Here is a 23,407-nt window from a genome sequence, read left to right on the forward strand (position 1 = left end):
TCTATAGACTGGAATACTTTATTATGAGTTAATCAAAACAGATACATTTATGATAGAGGATTAAAACATTTATTCCGTTAATTTCAATGATTTGTTATCTTGGCTATCACGCACAAAGTAACAAAAGCAGTGTTTATGGCATATTGTTAGGGCTAAATTTAGGACATTTTTGTGTTGTGATAATTAAATGAGAAAGAGAAATGTATTTCAAATAAAAACCACAGTCAAAACCCAGAAAATTATCATATTTAACATCAGCATTCAAAGATCTTCCCAATCTCTAATTTGTCCCCTTCTTCCTCTTCTGTAATTTCATACACACACTAGGCCAAATCACCCCACTACTCACCTCATCAGCTTCAGAAAACGATTTTGAAAATTTTGTTCTGTAAACCCCACTTCTCCTGCAAACAAACCCTTGCACTGTAAGTGACCTTTGGATTTATAGAGAGGATATTTAAACTCTCCTCACTAACTCTTATCCCACTGAAGTCAGCAGGAGTGTTACAAATTTCAGTAGCAGGAAACCTAAATCTGTGACAAGCACTTTCAAAAAGTACTATCCATCTGAACATCTCAGATAACCTCACAAACATTTGACTTCAGTGCTGTGAAGCCCTTCAGCCAAGTATACCAATCATTCCAGAAGCAGGGAAAAGGGAACTTGAGTTAATATGTCCATTGTCTCTGCAATTCGGTTATAGACCTAGAAACTGCACCCAACAGGAGAGAGCACCCCACTCTGTTATTCCCAGTACTGACTTCTTCATGTCTAGATTCCAGCTTCTCATCCAACCACTTGTAACAATTTTCAATGCATACTTCATTAAGCATTCTGTGTTTTGCAGTACAAAGCAGTGCCTGTTGCAAAAGGACTGAGATAGATCAGAGTTTGTGTGCTCAAATGCCACACAATCACCTGACCAATCTCTGGTCTCTTGTAAACTGTTTCCAGATGCCATAGGAGAAATCTTTAAACATGTGCCAACAATTTTTTACATTGAAAATGAACAAACACAGCACTGAATTTATAAAACTGCAAGTAACATAATACTGAAGAGAAAAAGGACAATATATTTGTATTTTGATTTGTATTTAATTTTTATTTTAATTTGTATTTTATATTTGTGTTTTAGTTTTATATTTGTAATTTTAATTAGTAAGAGATCATAAAAAAGTCTGCCAACCCATGGTGCAAATGGTTCAAAAAGATCCTTCAATCTCAGCTGTTTTCACAGATGAGAGACTCTAGAAAAATCAGTCTTGAAAGCAGAGTGATGGAAGTCAGGGGATAACATATATTAGTAAAACTGCACAAAACTGAACTAACGAGTAAGGGCTGCAGCAAACGTCTGCTTCACACAAATCTAACACTGAACTTAAAAGTGCAAGATAATGAACTAAGGTACTGTAAGATTAAAGCAATGTAAAACTGTAATTATAAGAAGATTTCAGATATATGTTCTGGCCTACATTTAATCCCTTCCACTAATAATTTTAATATGAAGAACTCTAATTCCTAATGCTTTTTTTAAGCTACTTTTCTTTGTATACTCTGAGATACTCAGAAAATAGTGTTATGTTAATCAAAATCAATGCAGAGTTCTTTCAGCTTCTCTACTTTTTTTACATTTCTTTATTCATAATATTAATTGACTTCAAGTTTTAGATCAAATTTATTCCCAGTGGCAGCAAGGTTTGACGAATGGGAAATATGTAACAATTATCCAAGAGGAAACACCTAAGTTTGCTGTGACTTCCTTCGCACACACCCTCTCCCAGAAACTGCCTGAAAAAAGCCACCCCAAAACCTGGAATGGAGGCAGTAAATTTTCTAGCAATTCCTAGCAGAAATACAGCACAAACACAGTTTACTGAAGCATGGCCTTCTATTGGAAGGAAAGAATAAAAATATCAGCTTCTGCTTCTCACATCAAACTGACTAAACTCCTTTCAGGTCAGCTATCCTTTTTGGTTCCCTTTACCTGAACCCTTACAAGCCTTTCCTCTACACCCAACATATAATTGCTTGTCACACATCCTTCTTTACCACGTGTGGTTGGCACAGAGCTGTTTAGAGCAGGGGAAATACTTCCAAGGCAGTAATTTGCAAAGATTGCTGAGGAATTATCTGACACACTGTAAAAGGGAACCTGGAGTTTCCAGATGAGTTAATACTCTACTTACTGAGTCGAATAGAGCTGACTGCCTTTCCCAAACATGAAAATGCACTCCCTTCAGCTTTATTAGTAGTTTGCATCACTGATTTATAAAGATTATTCTAAACCCAGTTCAATAATTACTGCAGAGAATATAGTACATATTAAAACCTCGTCCCTATTTGTGGTTGCCGAGAGCACAGAGCAAATTACCATTTCTTCAAATAAGCATTCAAACATCAAAACAATACTCAAAAAATGTCTATGAGTAGGCAACAGACACGTTTTAAAAGTCCTCTCTTCCAGGGTGAAAGCATATGTGAAAAGGGGAAAGAAGATGAGAGTACCAAAATGAGGCTATTCTGCACATTTTCAAATTCAATTTCTTACGCTAACAGTTAATACTCAAAATAAAAAAAGGAGGTAGGTTATTCACAGAAATCTGTGGGGAGATTTTGTACCACTGTACTAGACTAAGAGACATCAATTATTTTTGCCAACACCACTGGAAAAGTCAATCAACTCCTTGTGGATGGCTCTTTGAATCAGCTGAACATTTAGCAGAAGTGAAAATACCAAACAGCTTACTTACCAGTTATGAGGAAACAGATATAAAACAAACCAGAAAATATCACCACACAATTTATATAGAACTGTTGTGTGATTACCTTTAAATACTGCATTCAGCTCTGGTAGCCCCTGCACTTCTGTACCACAAAAACATGTTGAAAGTAAAACTACAGATAAGAAAGTAAAAAAACAGCCAGAGGAAAGCGGGCAGCAGCAATCAAGGTACAGAATGTAACATAACTGAACAGGATATTGTCATTCATCTTGGTAGTTGCTTACAGAGGTCAAATACCAAACACATGAAAGGCACAGGCAGCATTTATTCTGTTTCTCATGATACAAGAAACATATGCAGAAAGTACAGAAGAACAGGCTCAAAACAAAGTTATGCACAATCATATCTGGACCTCACTGCCACTGCATTTTATTGAGGTCAAAATCGTAACTGCTTTCAAAAACAGATTTGACAAAAATTACAAAGAACAGATTCACAGTGACAGTAAATATGATATTCCAGATACAACCATTTTCCTGTTGGAGTTAGGTCTTGTGAACATACTTGAAACAGGACCTTATTAGAAAGTATTCTTAAAACTGTCTTACTGCAGAGCATATTGTGAGCATTGTAACTCATAAGCAAAAATATCTTTGAAGCCCCTTCAGTGTATTCTTATTTAATAACCATTTAGTTATTGAATCCTTTCACAACAAATCACTAGAGTTTTGCCTTTTTTTTTTTTTTGCTTGTGTTGAATTATAGTCACAAAAAGTGTTTTTTAGAAGTATTTCTTCAAGTTGACATTTCTTAGACTTACATGAATCCCATTTCTGGGTTATAATACATGGTCAAATTTGAATTTTACTAACAATGGAAAGCTAACTTAGTTGAGAGACTAACAAGTTTGAGTTCCATCTTGAGTAAGAAAGAAGCCATAGCAAGTCTTGACTTTTGATTAAAAACACAGTCCCAATTCTATTCATCGGTCACAGTTTTGCAACAGTAGCCTACACATCATGACTGACTTTCTTCAGACTGGTGGTCAACAGATCGTATTCTACCTGGAAGCCAGTAAAAAGTGCAGTACTGGAGAGACCTGTCCTGTTTAACATCAGTATTGATGATTTGGAAAAGGCATCAAGCTTGCACATGACACCATGCTGGGTGGGAACAATCAACAAGGAAAGTCAAGACATGAACATCATTCAGATGGAGCAGGGCTACAGGAATGGCCCAACATGAACCTTCAGAGACTCAGCATCAACAAATGCAAAGTCCTGCATCCAGGAAGCAAATGTCCCTGACAGAAATAGAGGCTGGGACTGACTGGGGAGCAGCTCTGGGGCTCTGGTGGGCAGTGAACTGTCAGTGAACCAGTGGCCTGGCTGCAGAGAAGGCCAACAGCCTACCCTATCAGCAAGAGTGTGATCAACAGATCAAGGAAAGTGATTACTGCCTCTATTCTGCACTCACTAGACTGCATCTCAGTTACTGCATCTCAATTACTGCAGTTCTGATCTTCTATGGCAAGAAAAACATCAACAAACCTAACTGGTGCCAAGTCCAAGGGAAAGCCACCAGGATACTTGGGACATGAAGCATCCAAACACCAAGCTGACCCCTACCTACAAGGAAGTTTTTGAGATGACTGTCGGGCTCTTTGCAAGTGTTAACATGGTGGAAGAATGAGAGAAAACAGACATGAGTTGAAACAAGTTTAAGTTGAATATAATGAAAAAAAAATTCACCATGACCATAGGCATGCGGTGGCACAAACTAAATGGAGTAGTTGTAGGAGAGTAACTCTGATCTCATGGCTGACCACGTGTTTTGCATATATTTTTTAAATCTCTGTTATTGCCACGCTTCCAAACCATATGCACACATATAAATAGTTGTGTACTCACTCCTGCCTTCTCTATGTTTCTTGGAGCTTAAAACGTCATTATTGTGTAACTTGAGTAGAGAAAATAATTTTTGCACCATCCTAAAGCCACACCAAATACTGCAGTTCCATAACAATTGAAGTTGATCTAACCTGGCTGTCACAGTTCTGCTTTTCCTCCATGTTCATACCTCTTCTCTGACATTCATATGACTCTACAGTACGTCAGTTCAAAGAAAAAATTAGGAGGAGAAATTGAATTTTTAATTCTTTTTAACCAGTTTAGCTGCCTAATCAGTTCACTACCAGTACAAATGCCAATACAAGAAAAAGCGTGGAAGCATTTGCAGTCTGAATTTAGATTGGTGTGAATTGGTCAAGAAATAACAGAGTTCCTAAAAGACACTGAAACCCTGGTTCTTGATGGAGATCGCAGGCAGTGCTGCAACGTCCATGATTCCACTTCCTCCTCCTCATGATCTAGCTATTAGAACAAGACAAATAGGCCTAAGCAAGCAAAATTGGAGAAATGCTTACCTGCTTTGCAAAGTTTTCATGTGGTGAAAGTTAGGAGGCTGATTTTGGATGGTTGAGGGGTTTTTTGACTAACGATGAATCTTAACTGGTTGCTGCTGGATTATGAAATGCAAATACTTGGGCAGTTAGGAAAATTTCTATTTATTCTCATACCTTTATCTACTGGCTACTTGAATTTCAAATTAGAATAATGTAGATCAGTTAATTTTCCAATCCTGCAAAGGATACAAAACTTCACAGAACAAAACAAGGAGATATCTAAACCAAAGTCAAATGCAGCCTTGCCATGGACAAGGCTAGAAGCAAACTTTGTATGTGATTAATACTTTAGTCATGTTTTCCAAAACAAAATCAAAAAATATTTCATCCTTCTCTGGGAGCCTTTACCTTAGGCATTTTGACTTTTTTTAAAGTCCAAACTAGTTTCTTAATGAGGTGCTCATAAGGAGAGAGTTTAAAAATAATTGCTAATGATACAAAAAACTACAGTGCTGTCTCAAAAACTGAGCAGAGGCACTTTCACAGAAAAACAACACCTAAGCATAAACAATTGATTTAACAGTAATCTCCACACTGTACACATCTTTTGTACTGTAAGAGGCAAGCTGCCATATAAGCAATGCTTCAATAAATTCAGCTGAACTAGGAAGCTGCAATTTTACAGACTTCTGGAAATTCTTTGACACAGTATATTTAAATGAATACTTCATAAAAATCACTTTCAGTATTTCATTAGATGTAAAGTTTTCATACAGTTTGAGTAATGAAAAAACCTCAGCATTAGCTCATACAGTGGAAATACAGTCACTCCTTGCCAAGATAACCATTACATCTCCATTTGCCATTTATTATTCTTTTAAACTGAATAGAGAAGATTGCTCTTAAGAGATAGTCCAGATACAAATCTCTACTATCCAATTACTTACGTACTTTCTTTCAATTTCTCAATGGAAGGCTCTTACTATCTCTCATAAATCCACCTACATCAGTTGGTTTTGTGAAAAATCTTTAACATAAATATTAATGGTCTGAGCCACTATTTTTCCTGCAATTCTACATAATATCCTTAGGTTCCTTTAGGAAATTACTTCATGTATCATTCAAGCTTTTAAAATAAAATCTATCTTCTTGGAGGCTAGGTTTCTAATTCTCATCCTATAAACATCAGTCATCTAAAACAATTTCCAGAAGTACTGGAAAGTTTAAAAGAAGACACACCGTAATTAAATATGAGTCAAACTTCTAATCTGTTGAAAATACCATTGGGTGTCAGCATGCATTTCAATGCTTTTCAATATGCTATGTACAGAAAACAAATACAAGGAAAATTAACATTCAGTCAGAATGTGTATGAGCATGAAGTTAGACTAACAAAAGGACGGATTTCCAAGCTTGTGACAGTCCATGCAATTCTTTTTTAGCTTATCTGCAGGCACTCAGCATGGCTAAAGTTCTAATTTAGAAAGTATGTGGTTACAGAAGGTTAGGGAAGAAAGAGAGGACTGTGATTATTCACAGTCCAGCAAAAATCTGTTTTCTGAGTTTTAGATTCCAGGAATTCCCTAGTAAATTTAAGAGAAGTTGGAATTTCCTGATCTGGCAGATATTACCTAGAAATATAATTCTCAAAAGAGCTTTCAAAGGTGGGCTTGGAATTTTGATGGACAGAATAGTGATGGATTTAAGTCAGTCATAAAAAGAGAAATCTGATCTTCTGTCAAGTTCTTGAAAAGGTAGAAGTTAATCATCAGCACTATATGCTTGCTTAAAGAAAACTCCATTCTTTTAAACTTGGTTCAAAATACTTTTAACCACTTACAAGTTGATCAAATCATGCTTTGAGTTGTCAGTATAAGAAGCATCTCTTTCTGTGCCATGCTATGAAGGACCAAACTTTTGTAGGTAAAAACAATAAGAAAGGAAGGCAAGGCAGGGTTTGTAATAAAATAAAGTATTTGCATTCCTTCCTTAACACGATCTACACAGCTCTTCACTGACTTTTTCAGTACATGGTAATTCATTCTCTCCCAGCCTAATTTGTGTTTCTTCCTTTATTCCCCTGAAGAAATGGTGGGAAAACTCTGCTCTTTACTAGAAGTCCAGGTGAAACAGTCCAAATCCTGTCTTTTTCGCTGACTTCACTGCTTCATGCCACAGATAGAAAAAAGGATTTAATTTTGCCCATCACATTTTCACTCCTTCACCATACTGCTTTCTCTGTATCAAAGTCATTGTACTTCTATCATTTGCATTTGCAATAAACAGATTGTAACAACGTCTCTGGTTTGGTTTACATAAACTTACATAAATACAAAAAAAACCCCAGAGACTTGGTGCCAGAGCAGTCTCCAGGTAGAAACAGAAACGATCATTTTTTAATATTACAATATTTCAGTAATTATTAGCATTTCTGCATCTACACATACAAGACATTCTGTCTCAGCATGATTGCTAGTTTCAATAATCTGTTCATACCAGCAGGCATCTTTTATTTGAAATCCTAATAAATACAAAAAAAGCTCACCCAAACCCGAACATCACCATATGTAACTTCTGATAATGAAACCAATATTCTTGGACAAGAATCTGCAGAAGAAATGCATGGCCTTGTGCAACAGAGACAAAGAGAGTTTGCAAAGTAACTAGCCTTATCTCCTTGATTTTCCATGCCTGGATTATTCTTCCTGTTGTCCCTCCAAAGCCAGGTGCTGGGAGATATACAAGGAAGCAGCAGTGCTTGGTGACCCTCACTGGCAGCCAAAGAATTAGTCTGGCTGATGGAGCATGGCAATCCACTGTGCCAGCTGAGAAAAGCAGGCTATGGCATTTTTTGATTCTTTCACTGCCTTTGGGAAGACAAAATCTCTTCCTTTCACAAACCTGACTAGGAAGCTTAATGGATGTGTAAAGGGCCTTTACTGTACTGACATTTCCTATGCTTAAGCTATAACTAAAGTCCTTTATAAATGGTTGTAACCAAGAGCGTGCTGCAGAATGGATAACTGCAGGGACAGGAGGGGCACAGGCAGGAAGATTCATGTGGCATGCTGCTCCTGTGATACACACACTAGGCAGAAAGGCTGCCGAGTCTGTCTGTCAGAAGAGCGAAGTGAGAGTATTTTTTGCAGAGCATGATTTGCAGTCACTAGGTGCAGAATGAGGTAGACAGAGGTCAGGGAAATCCCTCACCTGTGGTTAGGGGAGATGTTGGTAGCCTGCAAACTCTCCACTAAGACAATACAAAGACTTAAACACCCCAGCCCTGACCTTTATGTCTTTGTTTCCTTCTGTTTTGCTGTTGTGGCCCAAACAGCAGAACTGACAAGAACCACAGAGTGCAAATCATGCTCCTTCTGCCAGTCACTACCAATCTTAGTGGTGCTGTTAAGCTGCCAACAAGCTAAAAGGTATTGTGGATTTCAGAGCATTGAAAAATGTTTCATTCTCCCACTGCTATCACCCTTACCTATCTTTTATTTATTCCATTCTATTCACACAGATGGAGTGAAACATTCAGGCTAAGGCCCACTCTTTTCATCACACTTCTGCTGATTTCCTCAAACTTTTTCTGAATGTAAAGAGAAAAGATCAAATGCTAGGAACACAGGGCACTCATGATGTGGCAGCTGAAGCTGGGAACTGTGATTGATAAAAATCTGAGAGGAATTTACATAGATCACAGACAGTCCTTGATTGGTTAAATGTTTCCAGTGAGAGGCACACCTCTCAATGCTATCTACGGGACAATGATTATATTCCACAGCAATTTTGACAGCATTGGGGTTTTTTTTTATTTATTTGTCCTCTTTTCCCCCCCTCAAGTTTTTCAAACAGATCCATTTTCAAAACTGAAAACTGGATTTTCCTGTTACCTTTGGTTATGGTAGCTCAGGAAGGAGAACTGGGATGCTCATGTATCTCTTCTATCTCATTCATTCAGGGAAGGTAGCTTTTCAATAGCACCAAGCCATTCCGAGTAAGGAAAGGGATTGTAATCTGACTTTTTCACATTCCTGACCACTACACTGGCTAACAAACAATAAAATATTCCCAGTTTTTACACTCCCAAAAGAGTCTGACACAAATTTTTCATCAAAACAGAAGAATGGAATACAAATACAAAAATATTAACACTCTAACTGCTGCAAAAAAAAAAAAAAAAAGAGGAATGTTTATTTAAATATTTTAACCAGCTTCAACTGTCAGTTTGTCTTCAGACATTAATTTCTTCCTTTTTCTTTTGCCTGGCTTATTAGTGATAATTCAATGAAATGTCCATACAGCACGCTACTGTCTTATTGATATTTTCAATAAGCTAAGAAAGCAGTTCTGCTTTTGTACACCACTGTTATGGATATCACTTGGAGCTATCCATATAACAAATGTATCTCCTATAAATTAAACAGTTTCCAGTCCATCAGCTGTTGTTAGTATAATAAGTATTCGTTACATAATTTATTACTTCCATTGAAAGAATGATGCAAAATAGGTAGTGACTATCATTTGCTAAAGAAGCAATTCTGTACATCTTAGCTTGAAATGACATTTTTTTAAACAAAAAAATAAATTAAAGATGGAATTACTATTCCTTCTAAAATTGCAAAAATTTAAGATATAAAACAAACCATGTAGTACAAAAAAGATTAGAAAATGCTAGGATCATCAAGAACCCCATGTAATTTAAAGGCAACTTCAAGATAGCCCTCAATCAAGGCAAATATGTAGCCAGCAGACCAATTCTGTCAAGTATTCATCCACAGGTAGTAATTTAAAAAACAATCACAGTGGTGAATAAAAGCTGTTATGATCTATGAAGTACAGCAAGGTGCCATTGAGGAGAGTTGTTTTCAATCATCCCTCTCTCAAAGTGCCTTCTGGAACAAACTTTAAAATGCTGTCTCTTCCAAAGTCACAGTTGAAGGAAGGAGAAAAAAAAATGTAACAAGATGTTTCTAGTGTATTTAGTAGTAACTTTAACATTATGCTGCAAATCACACAGAGGTATGTTTAATAAGCCAATCATTAGATATAATACATATTTTCCTCACCAAATTCCAATATTCAAATTATTATAAGTATACAGTAACTCCAGGGTGTTAGAGATCTACACTGATATCAAACACATCAGAGTTGGTTTTTAAAGTGACAAAGAAACTTAATTTCTACATTTTTGCTTGTAGAATTGATAGCTACAGCAAACTGAAGCTTTAAATCTTTTTAGACACTACTGAACAGTGAACAGTGGTTGAGTGACTTCCATTACGCTGCTAAACAGCACTTAAAACCTCCAACCACCTCATAACTCCCATTCCAATACAGCACATTTTAGTCTCCTTGTCCCAACTGCCTGATCATGTAATTTGTCCTTTAAAGGCAGAGGTGTTTGGGATTAAGGACGTCATGTTGGGTAGGGTAAGAAATACTTTGCTTACATCAACACTTCACCTTGCCAAACTAATATCTTTTTCCAAAATATGGTGTCTAGTTAATTAGATGATCTAATATTAACAAAGCCGCATTTGCCCACATATGCCTGGTAAAAAATGAAGGGAAGGAACATCTGGAGGTTGTCTGGTCCAACATACTGCCCAACGCAGGACAATTCTGAAACCAGACCAGGGTACTCTGAGTCAGGCCCACAAGCATTCAGGGCAACCTATTCTAGTGTTTGCCCACAAATCCCAAGCTACACTGCTGATGTTTTTTCTGATACAGCAAATAATTGCAATTCCAAAAATTTTTAAAGCTCTTCTGGGATACAGATTATATATTGGCTCATCAGTTTCAATATAATGAACAGTATTAATTCTATTTCTGTGGTTTTTATTGAAAAAAAAAATCATCAGTTGCCTGCTGTTACTTTAACATTTGTATGGAGGACCCAAGTCAGTACTCATGTGGTACACATTCTATATCTAATTTATCCTTACTCTCCACAATGTGCAGGGATTGTGTTCAGGTGATCAAACTTTTCAAAATAATAATAACTTTTATTTTAAAAGGTAAATTGACTTTTCACTGATAAAGAAGTACTATAAGCTTTTGTTGTCTATGATCTTTAATGGGACCTTTCTCATCTTTATTCTTGCTGGTTTTAAACCCTTCTAACTCTGGTGCACAACGAATTTGCACAAACAGATCTGTAGTATGACTGAAGAGGGGTGTCAAACAGAAGCAACACATGGAAAGAGAAATACCTTCAGCCTTCACTGGCACAAAATTTTATTCACAAACTCAAAACTTCAGCTGGTCTCAGTTCTCTCTTTCATAAATTCATCAGACCACCCAAACTGACAAGTGGCAGCTAAATACTGTCCCATTAACCATTTTTTTTGTCTGAAAGAAATGTATAAAGGCTTTCACATGAAAATGAAATGTATATTCAAGCAAACAGGTAGAATTGAAATACAGCAATGCACTAATGTGTTTCTCTGACATAGACTAGTAAACATGGATTTTGTATAATTTTATGCTTGCTTCTTTTTATATAAGAAAAATAATAACAAATAAAAACTGTTACTCATCATATAGACTCTTTGCCCACTCTCCTGCCTTCCAACTTAATATTGCATTTCTATTACCGGGTATATTCTTAGGATATTTCTACAGCAGATCCAAAGGTCTTAAGACTAGAGGAAAAAAAATGTCCCTAAGTTGTCTCACTTGGACCTTGATGAGTTTGTACATAGCAGCAGGAAGTTATTTATTCTCCTTGATTAGCTCAGAATTATATGACTTCAGTGTAAAAATTCTTGAAAAGACAAAACACCACATAGAGTATAGGAATGGGAACTTTGAAAGATTATACCATTCCATTATTCTTTTTTCCCTTCATCAAGTGATGCCAGGCTGATTCACAGCCAAAGGAGATACTCCAAGGAGAAACAGAGGTAATGCTCTTTGGGTACATCTCAACTGGGAAAAGTGTGGTTTCTGAGTGCTTCCAACCTCCCGGGCTGCTGAACACTATAATGAGGTGACACTTGCTGAAGTACTGCTCCCACCTCTCAATGCTGATTCCTAGATCAGCTGGTCCAAAAGAGACCTATGACCTCTTATGGTCAGGACTACAGTTCAGGTGACCATGGGACTAGATTTCTGGGGTATGTGCTCATACTTCTGCTTAGATGTAACCAAGTTCTTAAGTCAGGACCCTTTAAGCTTCTTGCTCACCAAAAGTTTTTACAAGTATCCAATCATCTCATGTTTAAAGTTAAGTACTAAGTTATTATGTAATCAAAATACCCACCAGGACATCACCACCATCATGGCCACATGAAACTTTCATGGTATCTGAATGTTACTGTGTTCATCATCAGTGCAACATCAGCTTTAAACATTTCTGCAGGTCTTAAACAGATGGGTACTTACCACACCTAAGTAAAAAGAAGGCGTTCAGACAAAGGACTAATACTTGCCATTTTAAAAAAACTTCAAATACAGTATTACAAAACATTACAAGCTATTTATGAGAGCTTATTCTCAAAAGATCTGTTAGAAACCTATTATCTTAATAAGCAATGAACTACTACCTCAATAAATTCTGCCACAAGAAGGGTTCTTTAAATATTGTCATCTCTCAACATCAGACACCTGCAGTGAAAGCATTTCAGGAACTTCAGGTAGCTGGATAAAGCTGCCTAACTAACTAGGACACCAGCCAAATTCAGAATAAAAAAAAAAATTAAATTGATTAAATGATTAATCATTAAGTGTTGATTATAGGAACATTACTTCAGGGCATTTTATGAGTTTGTTTTGTTGTTGCTGTTTCTTTTTCAAAATACTCTTCATATATTTTTTAAAATACTAGCCACACTAGGCACCACAACTTTGACCAGAAAGAAGATACATTACAATTTTTCAGCAAAATCTGGCTGGAAAGAAAAAAAAAGAAAAAGAAGAAAAAAAAAAAAAAAAAAAAAAAAAAAAGACATGAAATCTAGGAGGTTCTAAGGGTTTTGCTTTAAAAATCCCTAATTGTTCTACATTTGTCCCCCAAGTTCATTTCCTTGCCAAGATGTTGCCTGGAAAAATACAGTTTTGATGTCTTTCATGTATGAGCCAACAGACCAGCCAGGTCCTGAATGCAAATCAGCAACCTGCTACAGCACAGAAGCCTGTGGCTCATTTTACATCATCATAAGTCATGCTAGCAAGCAAGTCAGAACAACAACCACATAAGCACACAAGAACACAAGCAAGAACAAAAAACCAAAATCCATAAGAACATAGTAATTTCTTCTATTATCAGCAATTCATTCACCTTCTAGACCATAGCATCGTGAATTTAGTTAACAGCTGCTTAATGAACAACCGCTTAGCAAACTTCAAACTTCAGTTCACTAACTTTCTCTCCAGGAGTAGATATAAAATGAGAGCTTAGGGATTATCAATAACACAGACAAACCCCTACCCCCCCAAAAAAAAAACCCATAAAAAGGATATGCAGAGTTCAGAAACTTGAACAGAACATCTGTTTACAGTGTACTAAATAATCCTGCATAGTCAGCCTTACTAGCTGCAGTAGTAAACCACTGACCAGGCTAGCCTGACTAAAAGGCTCATCGTATCTGTATACTTTCCTGCATCCCATAATATCTCTAGTCATTTAAACACTATTTCAGGAACGTTCTGTAGAGGCTTCAGATGATTATTCACATCCATAGCATTCTACTACTCATTAGAATGACTGTAAATGTGTTAGCAGTTCATTTCAAACATTGCAATACTCACAACATGACAGAAAGAGGTCATGCCTCAATCCCTCGTCAGATTGCTGCCTTGATTGCATTCTCTTATACAGGCCCATTTACTCCTCAATGCTTAAGCCAAATATATTTTAAATATTTTATACTTCCATTCCAAACGATCCTTCCTCATGCTGTAGCCCACTAAAGCACCATCTCAGCCTGCCACTTCTGCATAAAACATAGCTGCAAACTGCAAAAGAATGTGGGAAATATGAAAACTTTGACAAAGCTCCTACTGACCAGCAACATTAAGACATCAAAGCACAGAAAAATATACATTAATTTCTGGGGTTTCTCCACACGTTTACATTTCAAACCAATTAATTAGTTATCCACAAATTAAAGGGAACACTGTAACTTCTGAAGGCTGAAATTGGTGAAATTCAAGTCAGACCCTCAGAGTCATGTCATCTGAGGACTATCCTGTTTTCTTAATCTTACTCCAACCCTATGGACATGCCAATGCCAGTTTTGTCAGTTTGTCACTGTTCATTCTGGAATGTAAAACTAGATAGTTTTGTGTCTTAACCTCATACCATAACTTATTTTGTAAGTCTTTCTGAGAGAAGTCCATAGCATTCCAAACTAGAATTCATGTCCACTGTACAATTCCATCCAAACTATAAAGGGCGGCTACGTGCAAGTCTTTGCACTTCACACTGAAAGTCTCAAGCAACAAAAGGCCCAGAACACCATTTGGGTCAGATCCCATACACAATAAAATTTTCCTTTACTGGTTGTCACCCTACGACACTGGGAATGTAACTAAAATAAACCTCAGAAAAAATACCGTCACAAATAACATTTTCAAGGTCATAATTTAGAATTTACTACAAGTTACTGTACAAGATGAGGACATGTTAAGACAGCACTAACAGAACAAACTGAAAAAAATCTGATTTTTCTTCTCTGTAATATGTGACCACACTGAATATACATTGTATAGGTCTTGGCAATAGGGGGATCAGATTTGGATGGACAGATGGGCTTAGGTACACATGGGAGTACATTCCTAAGAGTACACAAAACCATGATCAAGTCTCATAGAGACCCCTTAGGCAGACCCTGACTTCTGTCAGTTTTAACAATAAATTAAGAACAAAAGTAATGTGTTGATACATTTCTACTGAGAAAATGCTACTTAAATGAAATTTGAGCTGCTAAACTTCTGAAGTCTCCTGAGCTTCTCAGAAAGAGTATTTTTGCCATCTCTCCTCAAAAATAATTAAAAAATAAAAGTAGATTGTTTCATGCTCTACCAAGAAACAATGTACACAGAGATACCTCAAGCTGGGTATTCACAATGCAAACCAGAACAGACAAAATGTCTTAAAATTTAAATCCCAAGTAACAACACACATTTGTTACATCCCAAGTAACAACACACATTTGACAACAGAAGTACACTTGAGTGGTGGATAATCTATGAAACAAAAATGTCACTTAGCTCACAAGGAAACCTGGTATCACTAGCATCTCTTATGAATCCACCAAAGACTAAATCAAAGTCAAAGAAGCTTCATAAACAGTAGTGACCACGGACTATTTCATAGAAGCAAAGTCCATTAGATATCACTACATGTCCTTCTTTCCCCATTGCCTTCCCAAAACTAAGAACATCCAAATATTCCCTCTCTAGTTCATCTCCCAGCTGTTTTAGCCTTCCTGCACTATAAATCTTTCTCCACTGACAACTGGTCTCTGCCACACACTTTGCAGAACAGAAGCCAAAACCAGCAACCCCTTGGTCAGGCTCTGCAAGAATCAGGCTACAGTCAGAATGGTTCAGGAACATGAATCAGACCACAGGATATCACTGTAGTCATTTGCCAAATAACAGCATTTTAAAAGTACAGTTATTTGGCTAATAACAGCATCTCAAAAATCTACCACATGAATCTGAAACGCATCTCTGACACAAACTGGTTTTTAACTGGTTTGTACAGGGTTACTTCGAAGAGGAACTAGGAGTTTTTGCAGAGACATTTTGTTAACATTGGTGAAGAGGCAAAAACTTTAAATCTACATAGACTTTTTTTTGCATAATCAAGAAAAGGTGCATTAAGAATGAAGGTGAATAAGAGTACTCCTTGGAGATTAGATCATCATGGCCTCTCACAAGACAGACATTTCTGGGCTACACTGTAGTTTAACCATTAGCAGTACTAAACAAAGGAAAAAACCCATCCCATTGTTTCTCCATCAAGAATAAATAAATGTCTTTCCCTGACAATTTTCTGCAGTCCATCACAGACAGCGAGTAAAGTTAAAATGCCCACGTTTTTAGCCAAAGTGGGTCATACTTCCTCTTTTCGAAGCACTAAGAGAACGACATAGCAAATACCCTGCCCAGAAGTGTCCTAGCGAGCGACAGGCAGAAGAGACCAGAATTGTTCCTCCACAGTGTGATCCCAATGAAAACACTGCCATGCAGCTATATGACAGGGGACACCTGTGCTTTGGTCAAACCCATCTTGACAAGATGCTACTCAGACATACGCCTGCCACTTAACTAAAAGGCAGGCGACATTCATCATGCACTGGGCATATTTCTGCCACATGGCATGATATGCTTGTACACAATTTGCAGACTATCAAAAGTTCATCTGCCATATGATTAAAAACAGCCCCATTCCCAGACAGACATTCCTAGCACTATGAGGGAGGTAAGCTCTTTTAAGTGAAGGACCAGGCATTCAATCAGAGTAAGAATTCTTTACCAATCAGATTTGTAAGAATCTGTTAATTAATAAGCTTATCTGGACAAGACTACAGTTTAGCACTTGAAAGTACTTGAAAAAGAAACAATAGGTGTGTAAAGTACTATTCCTTCATTAGGAACAGGAGAAAGTTGCTAATATAAAAAGTGTGTCATTACAGAGTTTAGTTAAAATACAGATTCTCCTAGATCTTTCCCCCTGTACCAAAAGTCAAAAAACACTGGTATTTCTAGACACTGAAGGCATGATTACCAGATCAATCAGCATATTATGGAAGGCATTCCAGTAGGTTGTTCTTTTCATTTTTCAAATAAAGTTTGAAGTACTATTTCATTAATTGAGAAAATTAGCAGACATATCAAAGCAGGTTCAACTTGAAGTATTGTATTGCACACAGCAAGAGTATACAGAAGTTCAAGTTTGTCCCAGGATAATGTGCCTTTACATACCCACACAATTACTTTGAATACAATATGTTTTCAGAGCTGATGAGATAAAGTTGCCTTTCTTCAAGTACAAACAGTATCTAAGTTGAAAGGACAGCATCTGATCTTGTTCTATAAGATGAAATGAAATGATTGTTTCAGTTGACAGAGTAAACCGACAGACTGACTCTAGCCCACAAGTCCTAACCAACAAAAAATTCCAAAAGCAAATTAGCTTTTAAAAAGTATGCTTTAACAAAGGGGGAAAGGAACATCTCCCCCAAGAAGCTCTTTTAAAAACAAGAGTCAGAGATTGACTTCATTAGGTAAGGACTTCACCATCATTAATGGTTTTGCACAGAAAAAGTCACTGGGAAGAGCAATAGTATTCACCAATACTCAATATGTGCTATTTAAAAGACCCAAACTCTACATCTACAAAGCAAATCCCTTCAAATTACTGAAGAAACACAACAGGAAAACCATAACAACTGTATAACTCCCGTTTTCAGCCACTAGCTTCTCCTTCCAAATGAAGGACAAGTCAAGCCGTCCATATGATGATGACCTCAAATGCATGAAGACAAACGGCTCCAGTTTGTTTAACACAATAAGACATTAGAAATCTTGAATTACACCATCATTCTGGTGACAGACTTTGCACCGGAGCACAAAACACATTTTATAAATAATTAGGAACAAAATGCATCAAAGAATTTCTTATCTACTTTCATAAACACTAGAAATTAGCTATCCTTAAGCATATTGCCAACAGCAGCACATTCCCCAAAAACGGCTTCTAATTCTGCAACCATGCAATGGCAAAATTTCTCTTCAACACAAACTTCACAGCAACAAACATATTAAAGGTCAGTAAAAAATTCTGCAACATCATAAAGGTTCCTTGGTGACAGAAAACATATTTAGAATCAGGACATCTGTGACAGTTACTACTGGCTCACCCAGCAAAGATGAACACAAAGACATGCACAAGAAAACAATGGAGGCACACGACAACAGAAATGGACATCTAAGGCAATAGCTCCATCGCAACTAGGATGGATCTTCACCTTGATTTCTACAGCATCATTCTCCCCTTTTGCTGCCAGCTCTGGAGTTGCCTCCTGGCTCACACTAGCATTAGTATCCAGTCAGCGACACAACACGCTGATTCTGCTGAAAACAACCCTAAAAACAATGGGGTTCATTTTAGCCAAATCACCTCCTGGGCTCAGTTTTGGTGGCAGAAGGAGGACATGTAAGCAGAACCATGCCAGTCTGGACTCAAAGGGCTGCATTATCCTCCTGGAATATTTTTCTATTATTTCCCTTCCAGATTGCTTAAATTCATAAGAACGTAAACACCACAGCATAACAGTTGTGGAATCTTAGCACATTTCTATTCGTGCCTTTCTGGAAGTGTATCACTACGGAAATATTATTGTACGTAAATATTTGTTTGTCCATTTTCAATCTTTTCCATTACTTCCAGGAGTACTAGTCCAGTTTTCAGTCACCTGTGTGATGTATAAATTGTTAAATCACAGATACCTATAACCCTTGTTTAGGCTAAAAAGAAGGTATCAAGAAACCAAAACAAATCCTTTTCACAAAATTCAACTTGTCTCTTAATGTTACAAACATTACTAAGTGGAAGTAGAGAAATCCTCTTATTAGAATAACCTTACTATCATGTTCAAAGCACAGAATTTTAACCAAACATTTGAATACTGTTTTTTGACTGGAAAAAAAATCAAGAACTCGTGATGCAATCTGTAAGTTATAAATAATTTTTCATATTTATGTATTTCATATACTGACTCTCCCTATTTACCTTCACGTGTACAACTTCTCATTAAGTCTTACATCGTGCATGACAACTAGTGTAACACTATTTTGTAAGTCAAGAGAGGTTTTAATCAAAACAGTTCTAATAGGCAAGTACTACAGACACAGATCTGGATAAATCACAGCTTACAGCCTTGTCCCACTCCACATACCACAGCCAAGAACTGTGACCAGCAGTACATACTTTGCACACATAAGCAAATACTCCACAGCATTTCCTGACTTGCTAACTTCACATGCTCTGAGATGAAAGACGCAGTGCAGCTCTATCATTCCCAGAGAAATAAAGAATTACCACAGCCATTTTCACTAAGGCTAAAATCAGCAACACAGCCCCATGCAAATGACAGACTGGTTAAGGAACTCACATACGCAATCACTCTGTATTTTAACACTGTCTGATGCTATCACAGCTATGGTAGCACGGCAATATTAGAATTCTACTTCACACTGGATAAACAAATGAAGATGTCAGAACTTCAGACACAGCTAGTCTCTCATTGCATGTTCAGTACTTGCATCATGGGTTTTATTTTGAATATAGATCAATTAAGTAAAAGCAGTCCTCAACCTGTCACTGAAATCAGAATGAGATATTAGACAGTTTCATGGGGAGCATGCACATTCCTAAGCAGACAAGGAGGCAGGAATAAATTAGGTGGAACAGGGATAAAAACCATCAAATGATACTACAGGATGAAACAGGAAAGAAAAAGATATCTGGGGGAAAAATTGTTGCCCTATCTCACTACAGGATTATTGCAAGCTGTACACCTTGGAGTGCCATCAAAAGATTCTCTACTAGTTTTTCAAAAGAGCAAGTTGACCATTGCTTATTAAGACTCAAATGTCACAAAATCTGTTGAAACAATCATTTAGCAGCTCCACACCATGAAAACTATAAAAGCCTCACTCCTTCCTCAGTTACCAGCAAACAAGGGGAGGGAAGACAGAAAGGGAATGACAAATGATGTGAGAAACCACTGATGGTTTGCCATTAAGTTCATTCTTAGCAAGCAGCAGCCCAAAGAAAGGCCTTCATCAGGTAGTTGCCATAGTGGTAAATGATGAGTATTGACATTAGCACTTAGAATTAACATCAATTCCTTTCAAACTGTAATAGCTAAGATGTACTATTTTATTCATCTGTAGCAGCACAGCGTTCTCACATGCATGAAATAATCAATCCAAATATATTTTTGAGTCTCTGATGATGCCTCTCACCATGTTATTTCATTTTTGCTTGCCTCTTATTTGCTACCTTTAATGAGTCCAATGTGTTATATGACTTCTAATTCTGCTGTGACTGAAAGTCTTCTACCGTGCACCTCTGAGCTACAGCAAAGTCCAGGAAAGAGACAGGACGAAAGTCTCCCTGCTTAAAAACTTCAGCTTCAGTATCTTCAGTCGTCACAGTCCCTGCTGTTCACAAGACAAGAGAAAGAAAGTTCCAGTGAGAAGGTACAGAAAAAACTGCCCTTCTTTTCTATGAAAAAAGAGCAAATTACATTTATTGCTAAACCCTAGTAAATTTTCTAATTCAGACAAATACAGCACAAGCATCCCATGCTAAAAATTGCAGTGTTTTCACCTCCCCAAAAGATGAAAACTGCAAAGGAAACTGCATTCCCTATTCACAAAGCAAACTCTTTCACAATCTTTTAACTTGTAATGTTCTCTGGTTTTCTGCACATCCAACGCTTCTCAAGTACTTTCTTAATTATACAGTTAGCAAGTACTCTCAAAACATTTTAGCAGAAGTATACTATAAACTATTTCAAATGTACAAATATATTTTTAAAATATTTTAGTCCTCAGTGGAAAGCGAAGTGAGAACAGAAAGGATAGTTTTGTTCTCATAGCATCTCATTCCTTACCACTGACAGGATTGGGACAGGAGTACAGATAAAGATTTAAATGAAGATCACTTGTAGTTTCAGAATTTGTGATGCAGAACTCGTTTTAGGCAAGCTATTAAAGAACCATCTGTTTTGAGTCAATGGTGATCAGCAGTGTGCATTGGACTATTTATTATGTAGAAACGAAGATACGAAAAGCCCTGAATTCATGGTAAGAAAACCAAGCATCATCCAACTGCTGAAAAATTCAGGTTACTGAGATTCCTATCTCCCATTTCACTCCTCCTTGGTGCATTACTCTGTTGGTTCCACTAAGCAATGTAACCAACAAGAGGCCTATTAAAATGTGTGGAATGATGGAAAAAAAGAAAAAATTTCCTTTTCAAATTCCTGTTCCACCCTAAATCCCTACTAATTATCAGAAAAAAACCCAAAGCTATACTTTACAATAACTTAGTATTCCAAGAACTTGAAAGAGTTTCAAGGGAACATCAAAAAAAGTAGGCATTCCTCTAACCCTTTCTCCCCTTTTCATCTGCTTCATCTTCTTCAGTCCACAGTTGTCTTTTAATATTTTCATCAAATAGTAGTAGGATAAAATTGATACTTTGGGCTATTTCCCTGCTTACAATAAGCCAGTTCCAGAAGAACTGTCATGGCCAGCAAGTTCTCAGCTTGCTGTAGCTTGAGGGAGTCATGAACAAAGAAATCACATCTATATATTTAGTAAGTGAAAATGTTGCTACAACTCTCACGTTCTTGCCTTTATGTCTCTCTGCCGATCTGAATTATAGATATTAAAGTGCCCTCTATTTTGGGCCACCAGCCTTCAAAACAAATCAACACAGAACAGTAAGTGTCTGGAGAGAAAAATCACTGGGGAACAGTGCAAAACACTAAAAACTCCTGAGCTTCCAAAATGCTCCTAAAACACAAGTCACTGTTGGCCTTGAAAGTGTGAGGTTCTCTAACATCAGTGGGATTATTCAGATACATAAAGTGGGCAAAGCTGAAAACTGAGTCCCAAGCTTGAAGCTGATGTTTTTTTCCATGGCTATACATATACATTGTATTAACAGACCTGCACCACCTAAGCAGTAACAAATACATGTTCTAGAGAAGAACATGAGAAAAAAGATTTAAAAAACACAACAACCACATACACAACTTTCCAAGAATCTTTCAAATATGGCATTTTTCAACTGCCCTCTTATTTCTAGATGTGAATATTTTAAACCAGTAACAAAGACGTTCCTAACAGTGCTCAAATACACCTGGCAATTTACAAACATATGGCTAATGTCTCACAGCACTGGTCTTCAGTATCTTCTGAAATCAAAGAGGATAAAAAATATTTTAGAACATCAAGCATAACTTTTCTATGTAATCATCCAGGGAATGTTGTGTAACAACAGCAGAAGGAATGTTGTCAGTAAAAACTTATGTATTTTACACTTGCTTTACCAATGAAACATTTTAAAAGCCTATGTACTATAATATTTCACAGGTACATCATGAAAACTTTATGATCTCTATGAGAGAAAATAGCTGGGGGGAAAAACCTCCTAAAGTATCACCAGACAAGGCAACATGTTTTCAGTCATTCTTTAGACTCCATTACCGTCATTTTGAGAATTTAATATAAGTTTTAGAAACAGCATTAATCCTGATGATTTTATTGTATTGACAAACTTGGAACATTACTTTTCAACTTTTCTGACAGTAAGCTCAAATAATGTCCTGTATGGTTTCCAAATGTACATTCTTGAAATAAATGGAAGATAAAACTGAATCTAAAGCAAAATCATGACACGACTTTCATGAATTTATTACTAGTTTTTCCAAAACAGGCCACAAACATAAATACAGACTGCAAATAGAGATATTATAAAAACACACACTGTAAGTTGCACATCAAATAGGCTTGTCAATCTCTCTTCTGTGCAGGCAATTCAGCTTGACAGCTGAGCCACGTACACTAAAGCATGGATTCTCTTAAGTACCTAGGGCAAAATCCCTTTTTGTTTGTTTTGCATGACTGACACAGGTTAACAATTATTTCAAACACTACTCGTTTGAAAAAGGTCTTTATAATCTGTAATGAGAGCTAAGGAAGTAAAGTCTCAGGACTTGGTTTCCCTTTCACCTATAAGGTATTAATGAAACAATATTTATCCTATCCCTAAAGAATGTCAAATACACAAGTGTTATATCAATGTAGACACTGTTAACACTCTCTCTGTTAGTGAGAGTGAAGACTCAAATTTTGCTGTCAAATATGAATAGTCTTGAACTTTTCAGGAATACAGAATGTATGAAATTAAATTAAATTAGTAGTATACTCATTGAGGCAGTATTATAACAAGTACATTCCATATCACATTTTGCTTTACCTCAATTATTCTATGTTCTAGTCTGTTTTGAAAACACATATTTAAGGTCTAAAACAAACAAAACTTTATATCCACTATTTCTAGAGACAGTAAAGAAAGAAGTTTTATACTGTCTGCTTAAAAAAAAAATCACCCAAGAATGCCAGGTGTAATAAATAACATTGTCCTGTATACCTTATCACCTCACTAATATTTACAAGGTAATTAATATGTTGTGAAGTACAGAGGAACTTAAGCACGAAGTTTGCCGCTACTGGAAT

General features: G+C 36.7%; 1 protein-coding gene across 3 annotated transcripts in view; it reads right to left on the reverse strand.

Annotated features, from left to right (window-relative positions):
* Positions 1–23,407, reverse strand: part of WWC2 (WW and C2 domain containing 2) — a 95,111-nt gene that overhangs the window by 70,313 nt on the left and 1,391 nt on the right. The gene's annotated exons all lie outside the window — the stretch shown is intronic.

Source organism: Prinia subflava, chromosome 7 (assembly GCF_021018805.1).
Source record: "Prinia subflava isolate CZ2003 ecotype Zambia chromosome 7, Cam_Psub_1.2, whole genome shotgun sequence".
Lineage (NCBI taxonomy): Eukaryota > Metazoa > Chordata > Aves > Passeriformes > Cisticolidae > Prinia > Prinia subflava.